The sequence below is a fragment of the Monodelphis domestica genome, chromosome 5 (genome assembly GCF_027887165.1).
Source record: "Monodelphis domestica isolate mMonDom1 chromosome 5, mMonDom1.pri, whole genome shotgun sequence".
Taxonomy (NCBI): Eukaryota; Metazoa; Chordata; class Mammalia; order Didelphimorphia; family Didelphidae; genus Monodelphis; species Monodelphis domestica.
Window position 1 is genome coordinate 215,049,735 of NC_077231.1, and position 20,549 is coordinate 215,070,283.

At 36.2% G+C, this 20,549-nt stretch overlaps 1 protein-coding gene across 4 annotated transcripts in view; it reads right to left on the reverse strand.

The window, feature by feature from the left end:
* MKRN1 (makorin ring finger protein 1) overlaps positions 1 to 20,549 on the reverse strand; it is a 34,408-nt gene that overhangs the window by 13,307 nt on the left and 552 nt on the right. The window lies entirely within an intron of this gene.

A 20,549-nucleotide genomic window follows, 5' to 3' on the forward strand; every position in this document is an offset into this window, starting at 1 on the left:
ATATGGTGACTCTTTAAAATATACTTGAAAGGAAAAGTTATTATAATTGCCTTATCATAACTGTTAAGATATTCTACAGCCTTTTGCACAAAACTTAATGCAATTTTATTCCATTCCATTGTTTACATGATTATTCAAAGGAAAAAAGAGAATAAAAGTGTGTTGCACAAAGGAAAAAAATGGTCTAAATCACTAATAAAAGTCAAAGTAAAACAACTCTGAGATTTAACTCAGAAAAAACTGGCAAAAAAACAGGAATAATCAGGGGCTAGGGTTGTGGAAAGATAAGGAATTCTAATATATACATTTTGTGGAACTTTGAATCAATCTAATGTCTCTAGAAAACCATTTGGAACCAGGTAAAAAAAGTTGCTAAAATGTTTATACTTTTGACCCAATGAATATATTCATGGGCGCTTATCCTAAAGACAGTAAGAGAAAGGTTTCATTTTTTTATAATAGCAAGTAAAGGAAGTACGATGTGGTAGCAAAACAATCTAGAAACCCAATGGGTACCAAATGATTCAGAAGAAGCTAAACAAACTGGTGTATGATAATTATAACAGTCAGCATTTATTTAGCTCTTTAAGATTTGCAAAGCATTGTACAAATATTACTTAATTTTATTCTAGCCACAGTTGCTATTATTATTTTCATTTGTTATGTAAGAAAGCTGAGGCAACAGTAATTGATTTGCCTTTGAGTCACTAAGTATCTGAGACAAAATTTGAATTGAAGGCTTCCTGACATCAGTTTCAACACTATTAACTGTCACTACTTAGTTTTCCCTACATGAATGAACTGGAATAATATTCCACCATAAGAAATAGGGAATTCAGGGAAATATAGGAAGATGGCTCTGAAATGTTACCTATGGAAGAAAGTAGAACCAAGGAATAATAAACACAATAGCTAGTTACAACATTAAGTCAGATGAACTTGGACTAACTACAACTAATAATCATAGTTCTAGAGAAGGGTATAAAACATTTCTCTCCTAATGGTGAGAAGGAACTACTAGCATGAATGTAGTCTATGTTGTTAAAACTTGGTTGCTTGCTCAGTTTGTTTTACTGAAACTACTTTTCTTGGCTAAAAAGGAAGGTTTGGTTAGGAAGCAGAAGAGGGTATGATGAGAAATGATCTTGATGCAAAAGAAAACAAAAGACACAAATAAAAGAAATGGAGGGGGGCAGTCACTAGTGCAAGGAGAAAAATAAATACCCATAAAACTCCAGGATCCTAGGGGAAAGGACCTACTCATGCAAAAATATTTATAGTTGGTTTTTTGTTTTTGTTTTTTAATGGTGGAAAAGAATTGGAAACTATGTGTCTCGATTGGGGAATGGCTGAACAAATTGTGGTATGTGATGGTATTACTACTGTGCTATAAGGAATGAGGAACAGGATGATTTCAGAAAGAGCTGAAAACATCTATGTGAACTGATGCAGAGTGAAATAAGCAGAACCAGGAAAACATTGTACATAGTAACAGCAATATCGTGGAATGATCAACTGTGATACACTTAACTACTCTCAGCAATATAGCGATCCAGGATAATTCTGACAAAGAATGCTATCCACTTTTAGAGAAAGAACTGTTGGAGTCAGAATGTAGATCAAAGCATATGATTCATCACTTGTTTACTGTTTATTAAAAAATGTGACAATATAGGTATAACTCAGATCGAATAGCTTGCCAACTCCCGGAGGAGGCTGGAATGGAGACAATTTGGATAACAAAACTTCAGAAAACTTAAGTGGAAATTTATTATTTGTAAGGAATGTAATTGGTAAAAAAAAAAAGTTAATTTAACTAAAAAGAAAAAAACTCCAGGAACCTAGGTCTGAGGTCTTCAAGGGAAGACGGGTAAGGCAAATAGCATTAGAGAATGGGAGACAACTGCATAGCTAATTTCACTGGCTCTCTCAATATCTGGGACATGGAAGAAACTCAAAAAAGAAAAACTTGCTGTGCCAATTATGGTTTCTCTCTCCACTTCTGGCAAAATCTTGCTTGACTTCTGTACTGGGCCATTTCCTTCATTGCTACTGAGTCAAATAAAAATGTGGTTATATAATTTCTACACCAAAATAGTGTGCTAATTTGCTGATGCAGGTTTAAAGAAGGCTGAACTTAACCAAGTTAGAAAACAATTGGTAGCTTTTAGAGTATCAACTCACCCTGAAATATCATTAAATTTTACTTTTGGTTGACAGCTAATAGTTATGGTATTGGAAAAAAAAATTTTAAGCCATCTAGTCCAATATGATTCACCACCATATCATTATTACTAATTATACTAGTAGGTTGGTAAAGGCCTTGAATGCCAGTCTGAAGTAGTTAACAGGCTTTGTATCTCTTTCACTATTTAGTCCAGTAAACACATTCCACACATGACAGGTCCTTAATAAATGTTTGCAGAATTGAATTTATCCTGGGAACTGAGGAATCAGAAGGCTTTTGACCTATATGGCAAAAAAGTTGAAAATTATGTTTCTAGAATAATCTGATAGTAAAGTGAATGGAAGAAGCTGGAGGCAGAGAAATCTAAAATGCTAATAAAGATAAGGATCTAGATCAGCTCAACAGGAATTTGGAAAGGAAATAGCCACAAATTTTCAATGTAGGAGATAGGATTATATCTTCTTACATGAACATTAATGACTTTTTTTTTTAATCCTTACCATCTATCTTAGAATGTATCTTCCAATATAGAAGCAGTGGTAAGGGTTAGACAATGGGACTTGCCCATAGTTAGAAGTGCCAGAGGCTACATTTGACCCCAAGACCTACCATCTCCAGGTGTGGCTCTCTATCCACTGAAATACCTGTCACGCTAATGACATAGCACAAAAAGTTTGTGATGCTATAGCTGACTGATGTGAAAGGTAAAGGTAAAAGAACAGACAAAGTTGACTATAAGGTTTTGATTATGGTGTCACTGGCAGACATAAAAAAGTTGGGAGACAGAGATAATAATGAAAAATACATGTATAAAAATATGCATAGCTGCACTCTTTGTGGTGGCAAAAAAACTGGAAAATGGAGGGGGTGTCCATTGATTGGGGAATGACAGAACAAATTGTGGTATCTGATGGTGATGGAATACTATTGTGCCCAAAGGAATAATAAACTGGAGGAATTCCATGTGAACTGGAACACCTCCAGGAACTGATGCAGAGCGAAAGGAGCAGAACCAGGAGAACACTGTAGACAGAGGGATACACTGTGGCACAATCAAATGTAATACACTTTTCTACTAGCAAATACTATGACCCAGGAGAATCCAGAGGAACTTTGAGAAAGAACACTATCCACACCCAGGGAAAGAATTGTGGGAGAAGAAACACAAAAGAAAAGCATATGATCGCTCACATAGTTTGATGGGGATATGATTGAGGTTTTGTTGCTAAAAGATCACTCTACTGCAAATATGAATTACATGGAAATGGGCATTGAACAATGATACATGTATAACCCAGTGGAATTGCTTGTCAGCTCCAGGAGGGGGAGAGAGGGAATCATGAATCATGTAACCATGGAAAACTATTCTAAATTAAAAAAAAAAAAAGTTGGGAGAAGCAAGATAACAAATTTGATTTTCAATGTACTAAATAGGAAGAAATAGTGAAGAACAGAAGAATGAAGGTCAAGTGGAAGTGTCTAGTATAAAAATGAAACTTAAATGTAAAAAGTAAAAACCTAGGATAAGGATCTTTTAGTCACCTGAACAAAGACAATAGTTGAAGCTTCGATTCTAAAAGATGATGATTATAGAGGGAGAGGACAAAAAAAAAGGACAAAGGGCTGAGGGCTAAAGTATGAATCTGTAGTTAAGAGCAATATAAAAGCCAAAGAAGAAAAAAAACAATGAAAATTGAGGCACCTAAGAGAATCCAGCTGGCTCCTGGACTTGGAGTCAAAGACCTAGTTTCTAGTTTCAGATGGTGATTGCTCATTTGGAACTATGCCCAAAGGGCTATAAAACAGTGCATACCCTAGTATGTAACACCACTACTGATTTTGTATCCCAAAGAGATTTTTTAAAAAGGGGGGAGAGGACATTTATCCAAAAATATTTATAGAAGCTTTTTGAAGTGTCAAAGGATTGGAAATTAAGGGGATGTTCATCAACTAGAGAATGACTGAACAAATTGTAGTACATAAGGGTGATGGAATATTATTATGCTGTGAGAAATGAACAGGATGATTTCAGAAAGAGTTGAAAAGACCTATGTGAACTGATGCAGAGTGAAACAGAACTGGGACAACATTGTATGCTTTTTAAAAGGATTTAAAAGAAAGTAAAAAATGCAAATAGAAAGAGATTCACTTTAATGTTGTACAAAAAGTATGGGTAGAAGCAAAAGTAAAATGTACATTATCATATTTGTTAACACTGCTATCTAGGACAGTCCTTTAGATTCACTTTACCACGCAAATGTAAGTATGAGGCAATTTGGGGGAAAAATAACAGGAATACAGTATGGAATAATGAACTGTGAAAGACTCAACTACTCTCAGCAATACAATAATCCAGGACAATTTTGAAGGACTTACGACAAGGAATGCTAAACACCTCCAGAGAAAGAACTGTTGGAGTTGGAATGTAGAGCAAAGCACACTATTTTTCTCTTTAGTTTATTTTGGGATTCTGGTTTTATATGATTATTCTCCTAGAAAAAAAAGAACAATACGGAAATAGGTTTTGCATGATAATACATGTTTAACCCAATTCAAATTGCTTATTGAGAGGGGGAAAAAGATGGGAAAGAGGGAGAAAATTTGGATCATATAACTTCAGAAAACTTAAGGGGAAAATTATTGCATTTAATTGGGAAAAAAATTAAAAATATATCTATATAATCATAGAGTCTAGGGGTTACCAGTTCACCTATTCTGTCCTACTCCCCCCTCCCAAAATACTGGTAAAGAGGTAAAGATAGTAGTGACGGATGTTGCCTAAATGATGGATGTTATTTCCCCTACAGAACAAAGCCTGGACTACCCCTGTCCATGCCAAAAGGCATTGGGACAGCCTTAGAGACATTCTCTTTCCCCAGCTGTGTCCTATCTCCTCCATCCTCCTCTTTCCTGTTTGACTGGCAAAGAAGGGATTGTGGGTTCTTTGAAGGGACCTTTTCATGGCTCTTCCTCAAAAACCTCAACACAATCCTTAAATAGCTAAGTAGTTTAGTAGTCAAGAGATCTGGATTTGAGTTCAAATTAGCTCAAATCTTACCAACATATCTTTACCAACTGTGTATGTCTGGGCAAGTCTCTTAATCTTTCTCATTTTTTTTTTCCTGAGAGAAAAAAAGAGTCACAGTCTGGTGGCTTTCACTTGAAGATTTACAAAGAGCTTTATTTTTACATTGTCTCATCCTAGAAATCTAACATTTTAAAAAACTGAAACAGGATGGTGATCCCCAGTAAGTGCTAAGAATACCGAGAACTACACAGCATATCAGCACAACAGAGATCTTCTAAAACATTATTTTGTCCAACCCAAGCCCTCATTTTAAACATGAAGAAACTGAGACCTGGAATTTAGAGGTTAAATGACTTTTTCAAACTATAGAATGCTAGCTTATTCTACTTTGCCTTTTTTTTGGGGGGGGGAGGTGAGAGAAGGCAACTCTTTCTCCCCCCACACACACAATGCCACTTTTCTTTAGTGAGTGCTTCTATATATGTCATTCATTTAAAAGTAGTAAGGGTCTCAAACAGAACCAATTTTGGAAGGAAAAAGCATGTTCAAGTAGGAGGACTGGGACCTAATGCAACAAATAATTAAGCTCTTTCTCTGGAGGAATTCTAAATGTCCTGAAGGAGGATCATTCCATACTATATAACAGAGGTTCTTGGGGATCTCTGACCCTTCCAGGGAATCTGGACAATACTAAGTAATTTTAATTTCTAATAGAGATATAAACCATATAAACAAAGAGGGGTGGGGTCAATAATTTTTAAGGCTGTAATGGGGTCCCAAGGCCAGAGTTTGAGAACCACTGCCCAATAGAACTGTGAGGTTAGATACCTGGCCAGTAGCAGGTAAAAAGGAATCCTATTACTAATAGCTGGTTGACTGCCTCCTAGGTGGTCACAGAATTGCCAAAGGCAGACCTGGAAGTTATATTGTCTTCTTTGAATATGTATCCAAGATATTGTATTCATTCCACAAATATGTATTTAACCCTAATTATGGTCAAAAGTACTGAGGTAACAGGGGAGCCAGTACTCAAGAAACTTATAACCTCTAAAAATATAAGGTACAAATTAACACAAATGCATAAAATTACAAAATGCAATGACAGTTTCAAAAATGGAAAGGTTATTTCAGATTGAGGTGGCAGAAACACAGTGTTGGTGGGGATTCACAAAGAAGGCTGAGAAGATATAGATGTTAGTGAAAAGAAGAAAAAGTTCAAGAGAAAAGGAAACAAAATCTAGAACCTAAGCAAGGAGAACGTCCCATGTGGGTTAAAGGGAAGTATGGATAAACATGTTGGTTCAGAATGTTGGTTATAGTCAAGATACACTGACAGATATTGTTGCTTTGTCCAAGTGTGAGTAGATTTGTTCCAAGTCTAAATTGTAACATGGGACAGAACTTGAATCACTAGATGAAGAATTTGGGCAACATGAGGAACACGAGAGCTACCTCACAATGGACCAAACTGCTGTCCTTCAACACTGGGAGTAATCTGGCTGAGATACAGATGAGTAACTATTGTGACTGATTTAGAAAGGTCTATATTGGGTAAAAAGTTAAGACAAGATCTCTTTTGGATTCTTTATAACTAGTTTAGTTATAAAGCTAGTGACTGCTAATGGGAAGTTACAGAGCCATCCTTATTTATAGAGAAGATGCAACGTATTTCTGCATGATTCTAGGAGTCACTGGGTGACAGTGTTATAACTGTATGGTAATGCCAATCATGAGGTAAGAAAAATCTCCCCAGAACAAAACTGTATCAGAACAATACATTCTCTACACTGGTGGTATTTCATTTCTTCAAAAAATATTAAATGGATACTATCTATAAGATGTTGAACTCTATGAGAGCAAAACATATGTATAATTATGTTTGTCTCAAATTACACAAGTAACTACAATACAAGGGAATAAACACAAAGCATCATAAAAGCAGAACAACCAAAATGCTATATACTAAATTCACCAGAAAAGATTTCTGGTTGGAAGTATTCTTTCTGCTATAAAAGAAGTAGCATTTGAGTTGGATGTTTAAAAATGGACAAGGTTTTTGATAAGCAGTGGTTGGGCGGGAAAGAACATTTCTGGCATGGAGAATAAAGATAAAACATAGCAAGGCATAATAATCTGGGGAAAGTGAACTGAATTTGGCTAAAATGCAGTTTCTTTGCCTCAGGAGATAAGACAAGAAAACCGAGTTGGAAATATATAAAATCTTTATTCAAGTGTGTGAAGTTATTAAAACCTCTTTTCACAGATAAAAGAATGAACATCTCATGTAAAAGAGTTCTATCTCAAATATTCTAATAGGAGTTATTGCCCTGTTTTCTTACTGGCTTCATTACTCTGGAACTTCTCTGACTTCTCACTATGTTCCCCTCCCTACTTCCTCCTCCTTTTCAGCCTTATATCTTCACCCATTAGGCTGTATGCTGTTTGAAGGTAAGGAATATCTATTTTTTTTGTATCCCAGCCCTCAGCACAGTGCCTAGTACATACTAGTCACTTAGTCAAACTTGTATTTATTTAATAATCCTTACCTTCCATTTTAGAATCAATATTGTGTGTTGGTTGCAAGGCAAAAGAGGGACAAGGGCTAAGCAATGGGGGTTAAGTGACTTACTCAAGGCCATACAGGTAGAAATTGTCTATATCAAATTTAAACCAGACCTCTCATCTCTAGGCCTTGCTCTCAATCCACTGAACCACCCAGCTTCCCTTCAATAAACATGTATTAAGCACCTACTTATATGCCATGCACTATACTAAGGACTTAATGTTTATTGACTTTACTGTCATGTAGAAAACTTAGAAAAATATCAGTTAAAAATAAGGCGCTTCTATTTCAATGAGGAATGCTATTTATGATATATGAACACAATTTAGGTCTCAAAATATAAAGTGTCCATGCTAGTAAATATTGAAAGAAATAATTAGCTAGCACATTTTAAAAGCATTTGGGGGGCAGGATGGGTGATTTCTGTGTAGGAAATTCTCTAATATAAAAACGCTCTCTAATAATATAGTCAAACTCAACCGAAATATCAAGAACTTTCTGTAATTTAAATCTTGGCAAATTGCCTAGGGACACTAAAAGTCACTGACTTTGTCTGTGACCACACAGCTAAAATGTGTCAGAGATGTGACTTCAATCAGGTTTCCTGAACTCCCAAAACAGAACCTCAATCCACTACACCAACCTGTCACAATTGTCTGTTGAGGTCACCACTGTACTTCCATTTCCAGTCACTTATAAATCATCCTCAACTTTTCACTCTTTCACTTTCCTTAACCAATCAGTTTCTAATATCTATCAATTCCAAATCCACATTAAATTTCCCATCTATCCTCTTCATTCTGAGATGACCCTAATCAAGGCAGTGCATAGAGACTATTGCAAGAGAATATTAGTTCTTATTCCCATATTAATAGCTACCATTTATATAGCATTTTATGGATTACAAAGTGTTCTGTAAATATTATCACATTTTCTACTTGAAATATACCTGCAAAGTATTATTGCCATTTTACACATGAGGAAACTGAGGTAGACAGTTAAAGTGACTTGCCCAGCTAGTCAAGATACCTAGTGTTTGAAGCTGGATTTGAACTTAAATCTTCCTAACTTGAAACTTAGCTCTCTCTCCACTGTGACACCTAACTGCTTCATTTCCTTGAACTTCTCCCCTCTACATCTTCTACATATCTTAAAAACACAAGCCTGATTATATAATTCTTCTGTTCATGAGACTTTAATAGATCCCTTTGGTATCAAATACAAACTTTTGCCTGGAATTTAAAGTCCTTCACAATCGGGCTCCAGAATTTGTTCTTCCAGGCTGATCACCTACACCCCAGGCCCCCAACAGTTCAATCAAACTGGCTTTAGACAAGCTTCCTTGAACCCCATGGTGCCACTTCTTTCTCTTTCTTTGCCACAGAGCCATTCCTCATGCCTGGAATGCTTAACTCTTGGAGCCCTGTAGGCCACCCTGAAGAGGCCTCTCCCAGTACTCTTCCCCTCTAACTTCTGTGTATTTTTTATATGCTGTATTTACTTAATTTTAAAAATGTTATATTCACCTAATGTAAAGTTCTTGCTAGCAGGAACAATGCAGGTTGCATTTGTATCTTAGGCACCTAGTACAGTGCCCGACATACTGCTGCTGTTGTTCACTCACTTTAGTTGTCCAATTCTTCGTGATCCCATTTGGGGTTTTCTTGGCAAGAATACTTGGAAAGGTTTGCCATTCTTTTCCAGCTGATTTTATAAATGAGGAAACTGAGTCAAACAGTACAGTCCAGAGTCACACAAATCTGAGGCCACATATAAACCTCAGGATGTCTTCCTAATTCCAATATTATATCCACTGCACTTACTAGCTGCCCTGATACATAGGAAACATTAATATTTGTTGACTGACTTGTGAGATCACAATTATAAAAGGGTCTGTAAAAAGATGGGAGCATGTAACAAATACAATATACATAAACCTGAAAAAAACTAAAAGCCTATAAAGCTGAAGCTTACAACATTTTTTTAAAACTGTATTCAAAATAAATTTATTAATTTTAAAAATACTGTATTCAGAATAAAGAAACAAAGGTGATGGATAGCACCACTGATTAGGGATGATACTGTTAACCAGAAGACCGTGAGAATATAGAACTTCTCAACTCCTAATTTCATCTTCAACAAGCCTAGTCTTCATAATGGAAAGTAGGAAACAAATAATATAAACAAGGCTACACTTTGAGATAGGTTAGGTCAGAATAGAATATCTAGTTTTAAATGTGTTCAAGTCTTCAGGTCTTTGTTATATTCTTTAAATAACTTGCAGAAATAGTCTCAGAACCACTAGCTTATTGGTAATATCCAAGGAATTATAGAGTGATAGAAGATTAGAATGATTTGAACTTTATGTTAAAAATGGGGGTGAGAGGAATCCCAGAAACTATAGGTAAGTTTGACATTTATCTCTAATTTTTTTACATGACTATAACAATATTAATGAAAAGAACCACAGGCAAACAAACAACAACAAAAGTTAAAGCAGCAACATTATAAAGATTAAATATGACTCTTAAGTGATATGAAAGGATATCCTCATCTCATACCTTCATGAACTTGGGAAGTCCAGAGGTATTGTATATTGCACATTTTGGAAGATTTCAATGTGTTGATCAACTATGATTTTTTCTTTTTAAAAATTATTATTCCAAATGTTTACAAATACAAAACAAGTATTTCCATACATAAAAGATATTACATAAATGAAATCACAATTCTCCTATATGTTTAACTTGCACATCTACATAATAGATCCCATCTACAAGTGTCACAACTGCTCCCCAACCACCCCACATCAAAAGGATATTGTCTGAGAGGCCAACATGTCTATTTAAATTAAGTCTTTCATGTTTTAGCTTTCTGTTCACTTTTTAGAGGCAATATTCTCAGTTTATTCTTCCAGTATTGGTTCTGTGGCTATGTATATCAGGTTCTACTCATTTAACTGTTCATTATTGTGTATAGTTCTTTCCAGGTTAAAAAAAAAATCAGTTTGTTCATCATTTCTTATGGTACAGGAGAATTCCATCAGAATCACACACCACGATTTGTTCAGCCATTATCCCCATCTCCAATTCTTTGCCACCTCAAAGAGAATTGCTATAAATATTTTGGAACATATTGGTTCTTCTCCTCTTTCCCTAATCTCCTGGGGAAATAGATCCAGTAATAGTATTTTATAACTGAGTGTAATTCTGCATTGCTCTCCAAAATGATTCAATCAGTTCATAGTTCCACCAACAGTGCATTAGTGTCCCTATTTTCCACATCCCCTCCAATGTGTCACTTTTGCCCTTTTGTCAAAAGAATTCTAAACTGATCATTTAGGGAACAGTTTCTAAGCATTTAGAAACCAATACAGTGATCACTAGTGGCCAACATGGGTTCATAGGCCAAGTCAGGCCAAGATAATCATACATTTACTAATTGCCTGCTTTTCCTTTTCTAATAAGGCTTGATAGGCAAATAGAATGCTGTATCTATATTTGTTGCAGCCAAGATTTTAAGAATCTCTAATAACAACCTGGTTGATAAAATTTTTTTAAAGGTTAATAAAAGCATGGATTTGAACCTTAATGAATAATTACATTTAAGTATTGACTAATGGTCATGTCAGCCTAGGCAACAAAGTCAGTGACACTGAAAGAGAAATACATTTATCAAATTTTTAGATTACTGAAAACTGGGCCAACAGACAAGATGACAGAACTGAGATTCAACATGATCTTAAGCTGGAAAAACATTGCTCATGCTATAGGTATGATCAGGGGGTGACAATAAGATTGAATCAATCTGATGGTAACCAAATGAGAAAATTTAAAAAACCACCATGGTTATATCAAGATGACATTTCACAGGGCAGCTGGGTGGTACAATGGGTAGAGATCATAATAGCCAAACTTGGGCAGAAGAGGACCTGAAAAAATGTGACTTCTTCCCTTCGCTGCAAAGGTGGAATTGTACATGATGTCAGACTTTATATTATATGTTGGTTTATATGATTAGTTTTGCTGAACTTTCCCCCCACCTCTTTGTTATAGAGTATATTTTGCTGGGCAGGGAAGGATGGAGATATATTTTTTTAATAAGATAGAACAAAATTATCAATCAAAATAAGAAAAAAAAGTCCTAATTAAATATTTTTTAAAACTCCACATTTAAGTAAAAAGCACCTGAATAAGTAAAAGATTTGGTATATCTAAATAGATCTAAATTAGATAGGTCTAATAAAATCACAGGAAGACTGGGGAGTTTGCTTTTCAAAAATTGATGATGTACACTGAACACTCTGCTCCTTCCCCCAAGTTGTGCCAAGAAAATACTCAAAATGCTTGCACCTTGAAGGGGAAGAGAAAAAGAAAGAAGCATTAGAGGAAAAATGTATACCAGTCATTGGGGCCAAAAGCAAAGGAACCTAGGTTGATAGCCCAAGTTCCCTTTCCTCTTCAAAATAAAGCAAGTCCAAGGAAGCACCCACCCTATCTAGATATAACTCTCTCTGCCTGTCAAATATACCCACCCCCCCCGTCTTTTGGGGGGGTCTATATGTCTATCTTGGCTAAAGAGTAATTTTGAGACTAGGAGATTTATCCCTATTAAAGACATTCAATATTCCAATTTTAAGACTGTGCATAGCTCCACAGCAGGTGAACAAGCATTATAGGTTTAGTTATTGCTTTTAAAAAGTTTACAAAAATGGCATTTACATTTCTCTAGTTTCTTGAAGCCACTGGGGGGTGGGGGGGAGAGGGAGAGAGAGAGAGGGAGGGAGGGAGAGAGAGAGAGAGAGAGAGAGAGAGAGAGAGAGAGAGAGAGAGAGAGAGAGGGAGAGAGGGAGAGAGGGAGAGAGAGGGAGAGAGAGAGAGAGAGGGAGAGATAGAGAGAGAGAGGGAGAGAGGGAGAGAGAGAGAGAGAGAGTACACACACACACCAAAAAGACTTGTAGGAGTTTTAGTTGGCTGCAGGGTAAATGAGTCAACAGTGTAACTGGGCTGCTAAAACTAACATAACCTTAGGCGGCATTAAAAAAATATAGTACCTAGATCATGGAAAGTAATAGTCTCACTGTACTCTGCTACTCGGACTACACAGTGGAGCACTGTGTTCATTTCTGAGTGCCACGTCTTAACACAGCCACTTAAAAACTATAGAATATGTTCAGAGAATAACTACCACCACACAGACCAGCAGATCAGAAACTTTATCGTAGGTGTGAAATTTAAAAGTGAGTCCAGAAAAAGACTACCAGAGACATAACAGTTACATCAAATATCTGAAGAGCAGGATATTATAATATCTGTGTTGTGCTATTAGACAAAATGAGGAAAAATAAGCATAAAATTACAAAAGGACTGATGCTGACTTAACAAAATAACTTTTTTTTTTAAACCCTTACCTTCTGTCTTGGCAGAAGAGTGGTAAGGGCTAGGCAATGGGGGTCAAGTGACTTGCTCAGAGTCACACAGCTGGGAAGTTGTCTGAGGCCAGATTTGAATCTAGGACTTCCCATCTCTAGGCCTGGCTCTCAATTCACTGAGATACCCAGCTGCCCCCAACAAAATAACTTTTAAAACAACAGAGTGAGTTCAACTTGGAATTGTCACTTGAAGAAGCTGGATAATCATGTGACCGGGGTTCAAATTTTTAAATGTTAAGTACCTATGTACAAATCATTGTTAGGGGCTAAAAGAGATTTAAAAAGTTAAGTCATGGTCCCTCGCTTAAGGAATTTATATCCTAGCAAAATAGCTGCAGTAAGTCAAATAATACCTAAGAGAATACTGGCCCGGAAACAAAAGCCTTGCGTTCAGATTCTAGATCTGCCACTTAGCTGTTGTATATCCTCAGAAAAGTCATGACCCCCTAGGACTCTCAGTTTCCTCCTTTTGAAATACTTAAGTTGCTATCTATTTCACAAAGTTGCTACAGGGATCAATTGAGAATACATATAAAACTGCTTTGTAAGACATGAAAGTCTATGAAATAAAGTAACTATTATATATAATGTAAAAGAAAACCTAATGCAAACTATAATGTAAAAGAGAACCTAAATGTTTAAGAAGAACAATGTAAAAGTTAAGAAGGAAAGAGAGATTATTTGTACCTGGGGAAGATCAAAAAAGCTTCATGGAATTAACATTTAAGCTGAGCCTCAAAGGATGGATAGGATTTAAATAAGATGGGAAGGACATTCCACAAAATAACATGAGGGAAAATATAGGCCAGTTCTGGGAGGCAGAGAATACATGAAAGAGAAAATACTGAGCATCAGAGCAAAGTCCTAGAATCATATTTAGAGGCAGCTGGAAAAGATCTGAGTCCAACACCTTCATTTTACAACTGTTCTGAAACAGGTAGAGATTAAGTGACTTACCCAGAGTTACAGTGAGGAAGGATTTTAACCCAAGTTCCTGACTCCAAGTTCAGTCCTCTTTCCACCATTCCATGTTGCTTCTTTAAACATGAGTTGGAGCAAATTATGGAAGGCCTTGAATGTCAGGCCTGTACTCTATTCCACAGGCAATGAGAAGTCATTGAACACTTTTGGGCATAACTCAAGGTTAGGGCATTGCATTAAGTTTTATGGGGCAATACTGTGTTGAATTAACTTGGAGGGATCTGAGGTAGGAAGATCACTTTAGGTAGGTGAGAGGTAATACAGACCTATGGTAGGATGGTACCATTTTTTTGGGGGGGATATTCTGGAGAACTAAGTTAGTCCCAAACTAGATGTAGAAATCTCCATTTCTTACGCAAGTGGGACCCCTTTATTATAATGCATTCTTCCTTCATCTTAACCTTGTTCAAAGCACATCTTAGGTGCCACCTTTTATAAGTGGCCTTCCTAATTCCTCCAGATATTCCTACTATCTCCCTCTTGGAATGACTTTGTATGTATTTTCTACTTATATACATTTGTAAATTTTGTATCCCTCAAATAGACTGTAAACTCAAGGGGAGGAATAGTTTCATTTTTATCTTTGTATGCCCTGCACTTAGCAGAGTATTTTAAAAATAAGACCATAATGAATCCCTTTATTGAATTTAATAAAATCTCTTTGTTGGGGATGGGAGGAAGAGGGGGGAGACTAAAGAATTAAGAAAGTCAAGGAATAGAAGTTATTCTTCATTTGGTAGATTATATAGCCTTCAAAATCTCCATAAGAAGCTCTGGATTTTTGGACACAGTAACTTTATGATGGATCCTTGACTTTCTCTAGGTATTTTTTCTTGATTATCTCATGTTTAATAATTACCTGTATGCATATAATTCTAATCTTATCTCTAGGACCAATTTCTCCCCTAAGCACCAGGTTCACATTTCTAACTGCCTGTTGTTCATCTCCTGGAAAAAAGTCAGTTGTGCCCAAAGCAGAATTTATTTTCAAAGACCTGTCCACCTCCCTAACGCCAATTTTTCCAGCTATAGTACCAGCATTCCCCTTAAGTCATCCAGGTAGGAAAACTTATGGATATTTGCTTCTTTCTTCTCTCCCAATAATCACTCAGTTCCCAAACTAAGTTCTGTGCATTCTAACTCAACATTTCTTAAATGTTTCTCCTTTTCATTCCCATTATTCTAGTTTAGACTTTCAGTATTTCTCCTAGACTACTGTAATAAACTCTTCTGGCACCTCCCTGCTCAACCTTCAAGTTCTAGAACTCTAATCATGGCACTTCCCTGATTAAGAAATATACCTGTCCAGCCTATCTCAATATTCTTCTTGTACTCTTTCAACCATCCCTATCTTATCCTTACTAATTCCAAGCCCATTCCTTATTTCATGTATCCCCAGCAGTTTGTACAGAGTACATACTTAATATTTGAATTGAATCTTTTGATAATTTAAAACACTGTGGCCAGATGGAACTCACTGGGAGCTTGTGAAAGTTTCTTGGATCCAGTCAGTATGTTAATAGGTATTACTTACAATTCCCTAGAGATTTAGGAATGTTATTTGCTGATTAATCTGATGTTTAATCATGAAATATTTTATACTGTAATTTAATTCTTCTTGTTGGTATAACACTCTTTGCAACTAGGTGTATGCTTGTCCTAGTTCTCTGAATTCCCCATTGTGCCTTGCAGATACTCAAGATATTTGCTTTTATATTAGTTAATACTTAATTGATTTCATCGGGTCAACTTATTTTATTAATAAAAAATTTTATTGGTGGGTTGCTGTTTTTTTCTTTTACACAGAAAAGCAATACCAAATAGTTTTCAGGTTAAAAAACTGAGTAACAAAGTACATGAACACCATTTCCAGAAAAACTTTTCCATCATAGCAGCTTTATTTTTAATGGAGATTCTGTAGCAAGGTATTCTTAAAACTACTCAATAATATAAGAGTGCTTGCATGAAATCCAAACATTATAAATATACAGCAATTATTTATGGGCCATTTCTAAATTAGCAACCTTTAACGAAACCAAAAATTTAAGGTGATGATGACAACTATGTCTAAGAAGTTTCTAATGAGAGTAAAATTATGATTCTCTAATTAGGTTGATGAAGAATAGATTTGACTTGCTATAAATATTTGGCAGAACACTTACCTGAATATTGCACATACTACACTAGTAAATGAAATTCCAATATGCAGAGTATTATGTCTTGCCTTGAGAAGCCCCTTGAATTTCTCAAACTCCCACCCCTCCCAGATCAGTCAGTTACCAAAGTCCTGTCATTTTTTTTGACCTTCATAACATATCTCCTAAACACCCCCCTTTTCCCATATCACTCTGCTCTCATCACTTCATACCTGGACTATTCCAACAGCCTTCAGGTTGGTTTTCCTGACTCAAGTCTCTCCTTACTCCAGACCATCCTCCACCTAACTGTCAAACTACCTACCTTCCTAAAGTACAGGTCTGAGTATGTCACTCCCTTATTCAATAAACTCCAGTGGCTCCCCATTACTGAGGATCCAAAGCTCTTTGTAACCTAGAGTCCTTCTACCACTCCAATCTTCTTATATATACTTTCTCCTCTCCACACATGCTCTTATGATCCAGTGACAAAGGCTCCCTTTGCTGTTCCTGACAGGAGATGCTTCATCTCTCAAATCTAGACATTTTCTCTGGCTATCCCCACCATGTCTCTCTTTTCATCTCCACCTCCTGGTCTCCCTAGCTTCCCTCAAGTCCCAGCTAAAATCTCTCCTCCTAAAAGCTTTCCTCAATCCCCTTTTAAAGGTAGTACCTTTTCCCTTTTGCTTATTTCTAACTTATCTGGTATGTGACTTGTTTGTAAGTAGTTGTTTGCATGCTGTTTCCACCATTAGACTATTCCTTGAGAGCACTGACTAATTTTCTGCACACCCAGTAATTAGCACAATGTCTTGGAACATAGGGGCTTAATAAATGCTTGCTAAATGACTTCAATTTCCTTTGGGACTTCTGAGGAATGCATTTGAAATACCATAAAATTTGTGAGTTATGATTAAGCCTTTAATTGTTTTGTATGTTAAATTCAATCATTTCAGTTGTGTCCAACTCTTCCTGACCCCATTTGGAGATTTTCTTGGTAAAGATATTGAGGTTTACCATTTCCTTCTCCAGCTCAGTTTATAGACAAGGAAACCATGGCAAAATGGGTGAAGGGACAAGTGTCTGAGGCCAGATATGAAATCAATTCTGAACTCTAGGCCCCATTCTCCACCCCAGGTCAAATACTCAATCCACAGTAATACCTAGCCATTTCCTTTAACCTCACCCATTTTTTCCTTAGAGATGCTAAAGAGTGGCAAAATCCTCAGGTCTCATCCTGGTCCTTAAGATGTATGGAAATATTAACAGTTTGGGGGAGATGGAGGGCTGCACTGATAAGAGAACCATGAAATGTTTAACATTAAATAACAGAAGAAAAATATCTTGAGAAATAACAATACAAAATTGGATATAATCAATGAAAATTGGTACCCTCCAATAAAAGAAGTGAACAAGTTTTGCTTTTTGGATGGAGAGAAGTAGCTTTAGCAGCTTCTAGAAGGCATTATACCTTTTGTGAGGAAGGCAGTATTGGACAAATGCCTAGATCTGTGGATGATATGTGGTAAAGAAACATGTACACTGCAGCCTCATTGTAACACCAACTGTATAACACAGGACCACCTTGGACTCTTTCCAAAAGGGTTTAGTTACAAGGAGTACTGGAAGAAGCTATTTATAACTTAGTCTTACCTATAAAATCATCCTACATCGTGAACCACATTACAGAGAGACTCTGGTTTAATTCCAAGAAACATGATTTTTATTAAGATGCCTAGTCATCCCTTGTTCATTTCCCTGCCCTCCAACTCCCTAGTTTCTTTTTTGTTTTTAAAAAACAGAAGTAATTTTAACAAGTCTGACAAAGAGTCTCTTCTTTTAGGTATCTTATTCTTCTATGCAAGGAAATTAAGAATGATTACTACATAGACTACTACATAGATGGTAGTTGCAGTTGAAAATGGAGTCTATTGAAAATTAATAGACATAATGATTCTATTCTGAAGAAAACTCCCATTAAGCATGGCAAATTCATCATAATTCTTATTAGGTACTATATAATCCACCTAAGCCCAAAGTTGTAAATATATACTGAGGTCAAACTCTTGTTTTCACTGGTGTAGGAAAGTTCTGGTGAGGAAACTCCAGCCACAAATGTACATCAACAACCGTTCTGGACCTTGTAGCTTCAGAGTTGTCTGCTGCGCCTTGAAGATAAGTGACCAGAGTCACAACATCAGTAGTTGCCAGAATTGGGGTTTGAACTTAGGTCTTTCAGTATTCCAAGGTTAACTCTCTATTTACCCACTCAAACTGTCTCTCACTGCTTTACATAAGAACTAAATACTAGGATTAGAGCAGCATAATCTTTTACAAAACCCTGTACAGATCAGGTCTACCAAGTTTCTGAACTATAAAAATTCTTCACTGTCCATGACACAAAAGGATTCCCACAATGGATTAGTAACAAACTTCTAAACTATTATTTTATTGGTTTACAAACTAATTCTGATCCATTATGTTGCTTAAGGAAAATAAAGAATTCATGGAATGACTGATGAGGGGAAATCAGTAAAGCTTAAGGGAAAAGTATTTTGCATGGGTAATGTAGCACACAAATTGGAAGAGAGAAGGAAACAAAGTCCTCTGCATGAGTAATCGCATATATCTTTAAAGGATATTAGAGCTGGAAGGGGTCACAAGAGATTTATTTTAAAGATTAAGACTCCTGGGATAGATAACTAGTGACTTGTCTAAGTTCACATAATAAATTGAAACTAGAATCCAATTCTCTTTTCTCTAGAGCAATTTTGGTATAAGGGATAGAAAGACTGGCCAAGAATAGAAGGGAGTCAAAGGAAAGAAACAAAAATAGATGTTTGAAAAGATCAAGCTGATGGTGAGTTCCAACAGGCTAAATTAGGATTAGCTATATAATTATGCATTGTTGCCAATAAGAGCTAATATGAATATACTGGAAGTTTGCAAATTATTCTCTTATTTGACTCTTATCCTATGAGATGGGGTATCATCCCTATTTTAAATATGAGAAAACTGAGGCTAAAAGACCTTAAGTGGCTTGCCCAGAGTTGCACAGGTAATAAGCAGCTGAAGCAAGTCTCTGTGACTCTTAAATCCAAGGGTATAGGTATCAGTAGTAATTATGAAATCTTGGGCAAAAGTCTAAAAGTAAACTATTCAAAGAATTTTACTTCAAGCAATTGTATTGGGGAGACTATAGGCTAGAATAAAAGACTGGCATACCCAGAAAACTAATAAAGTACTCCAAGGATAAAGTATTTAACATCAAAAAGAGACTCAAATATAACCTAAAATTCTAAGCTGTCCATAGTGATAGCTGAGTATAACAAAAATAAATGAAAACCATTTACATAAAATTGGTTTCATGAAAAAGAAATTTGAAATTCCTTATAAATACCCAGTATGTTTTATAGTTATGCGGTCAAGCTTATTTCTCTATTAGCTAAGTGTCTTTATTGAAGGGAAGACTTACTAAAATGAAATTTTGCATGTCTCTGACTACTTAAAATACCTGCATTTAGAGAGGGGAAAAAGGACCTGAAATTAATACTAAAAAAATAGTAAACTTCGTGCCTACAACATAAAAAAATGCACAGCATGTTTAAAAAAAAAACAGATACATTTCTTCACATTATCTTACTCACCAACAAGAGTCTCTTTTCTAATCAATCGTAAAATAAAAATCAGCAATATTAAAAAGAAAGACTGAATGCTGACTCAGTATTTCAAAGTGATTAAAACCCATGCTGCAAATACAGTATTTTTTCTCTGAAAATGATCCTTTAGTTCACTGCGTACAATATCAAGTGGGCTAAGACAAAGCAGAAATCCTTGTTTGTACCAGAGCAAAGCTGATTTATGGGGAGTGCAGCAATCATCTGAACACCAAGATTTTGTTGCTTCCAGAAGTGAAGAGGTAGATTCTAAACCGGGGAGGTGAGTTGCATCCTCGAGATAAGTTAGGGTAGGATAGCTTTCTGGGCCTCGGATTTGGTTCTAGACAAAGCCCAGAATCCCCAAGTCGGATTAAATAGGGAGAGGAAAAATACAAAAGCGACTTCTCACAGCAGGGGAGATAAATAACAGCCTTTGTAACCGGTTGCAGCCGGGTAGCCCAGAGGAAAGAAGGCTGGAGAGACAGGGCAATCTTGCTGGGGCCCTCTGCAGGGACTCCCAAGGCCCCAAGAAAAGACCTTGAGAGTACAAGGAAGAACGACACC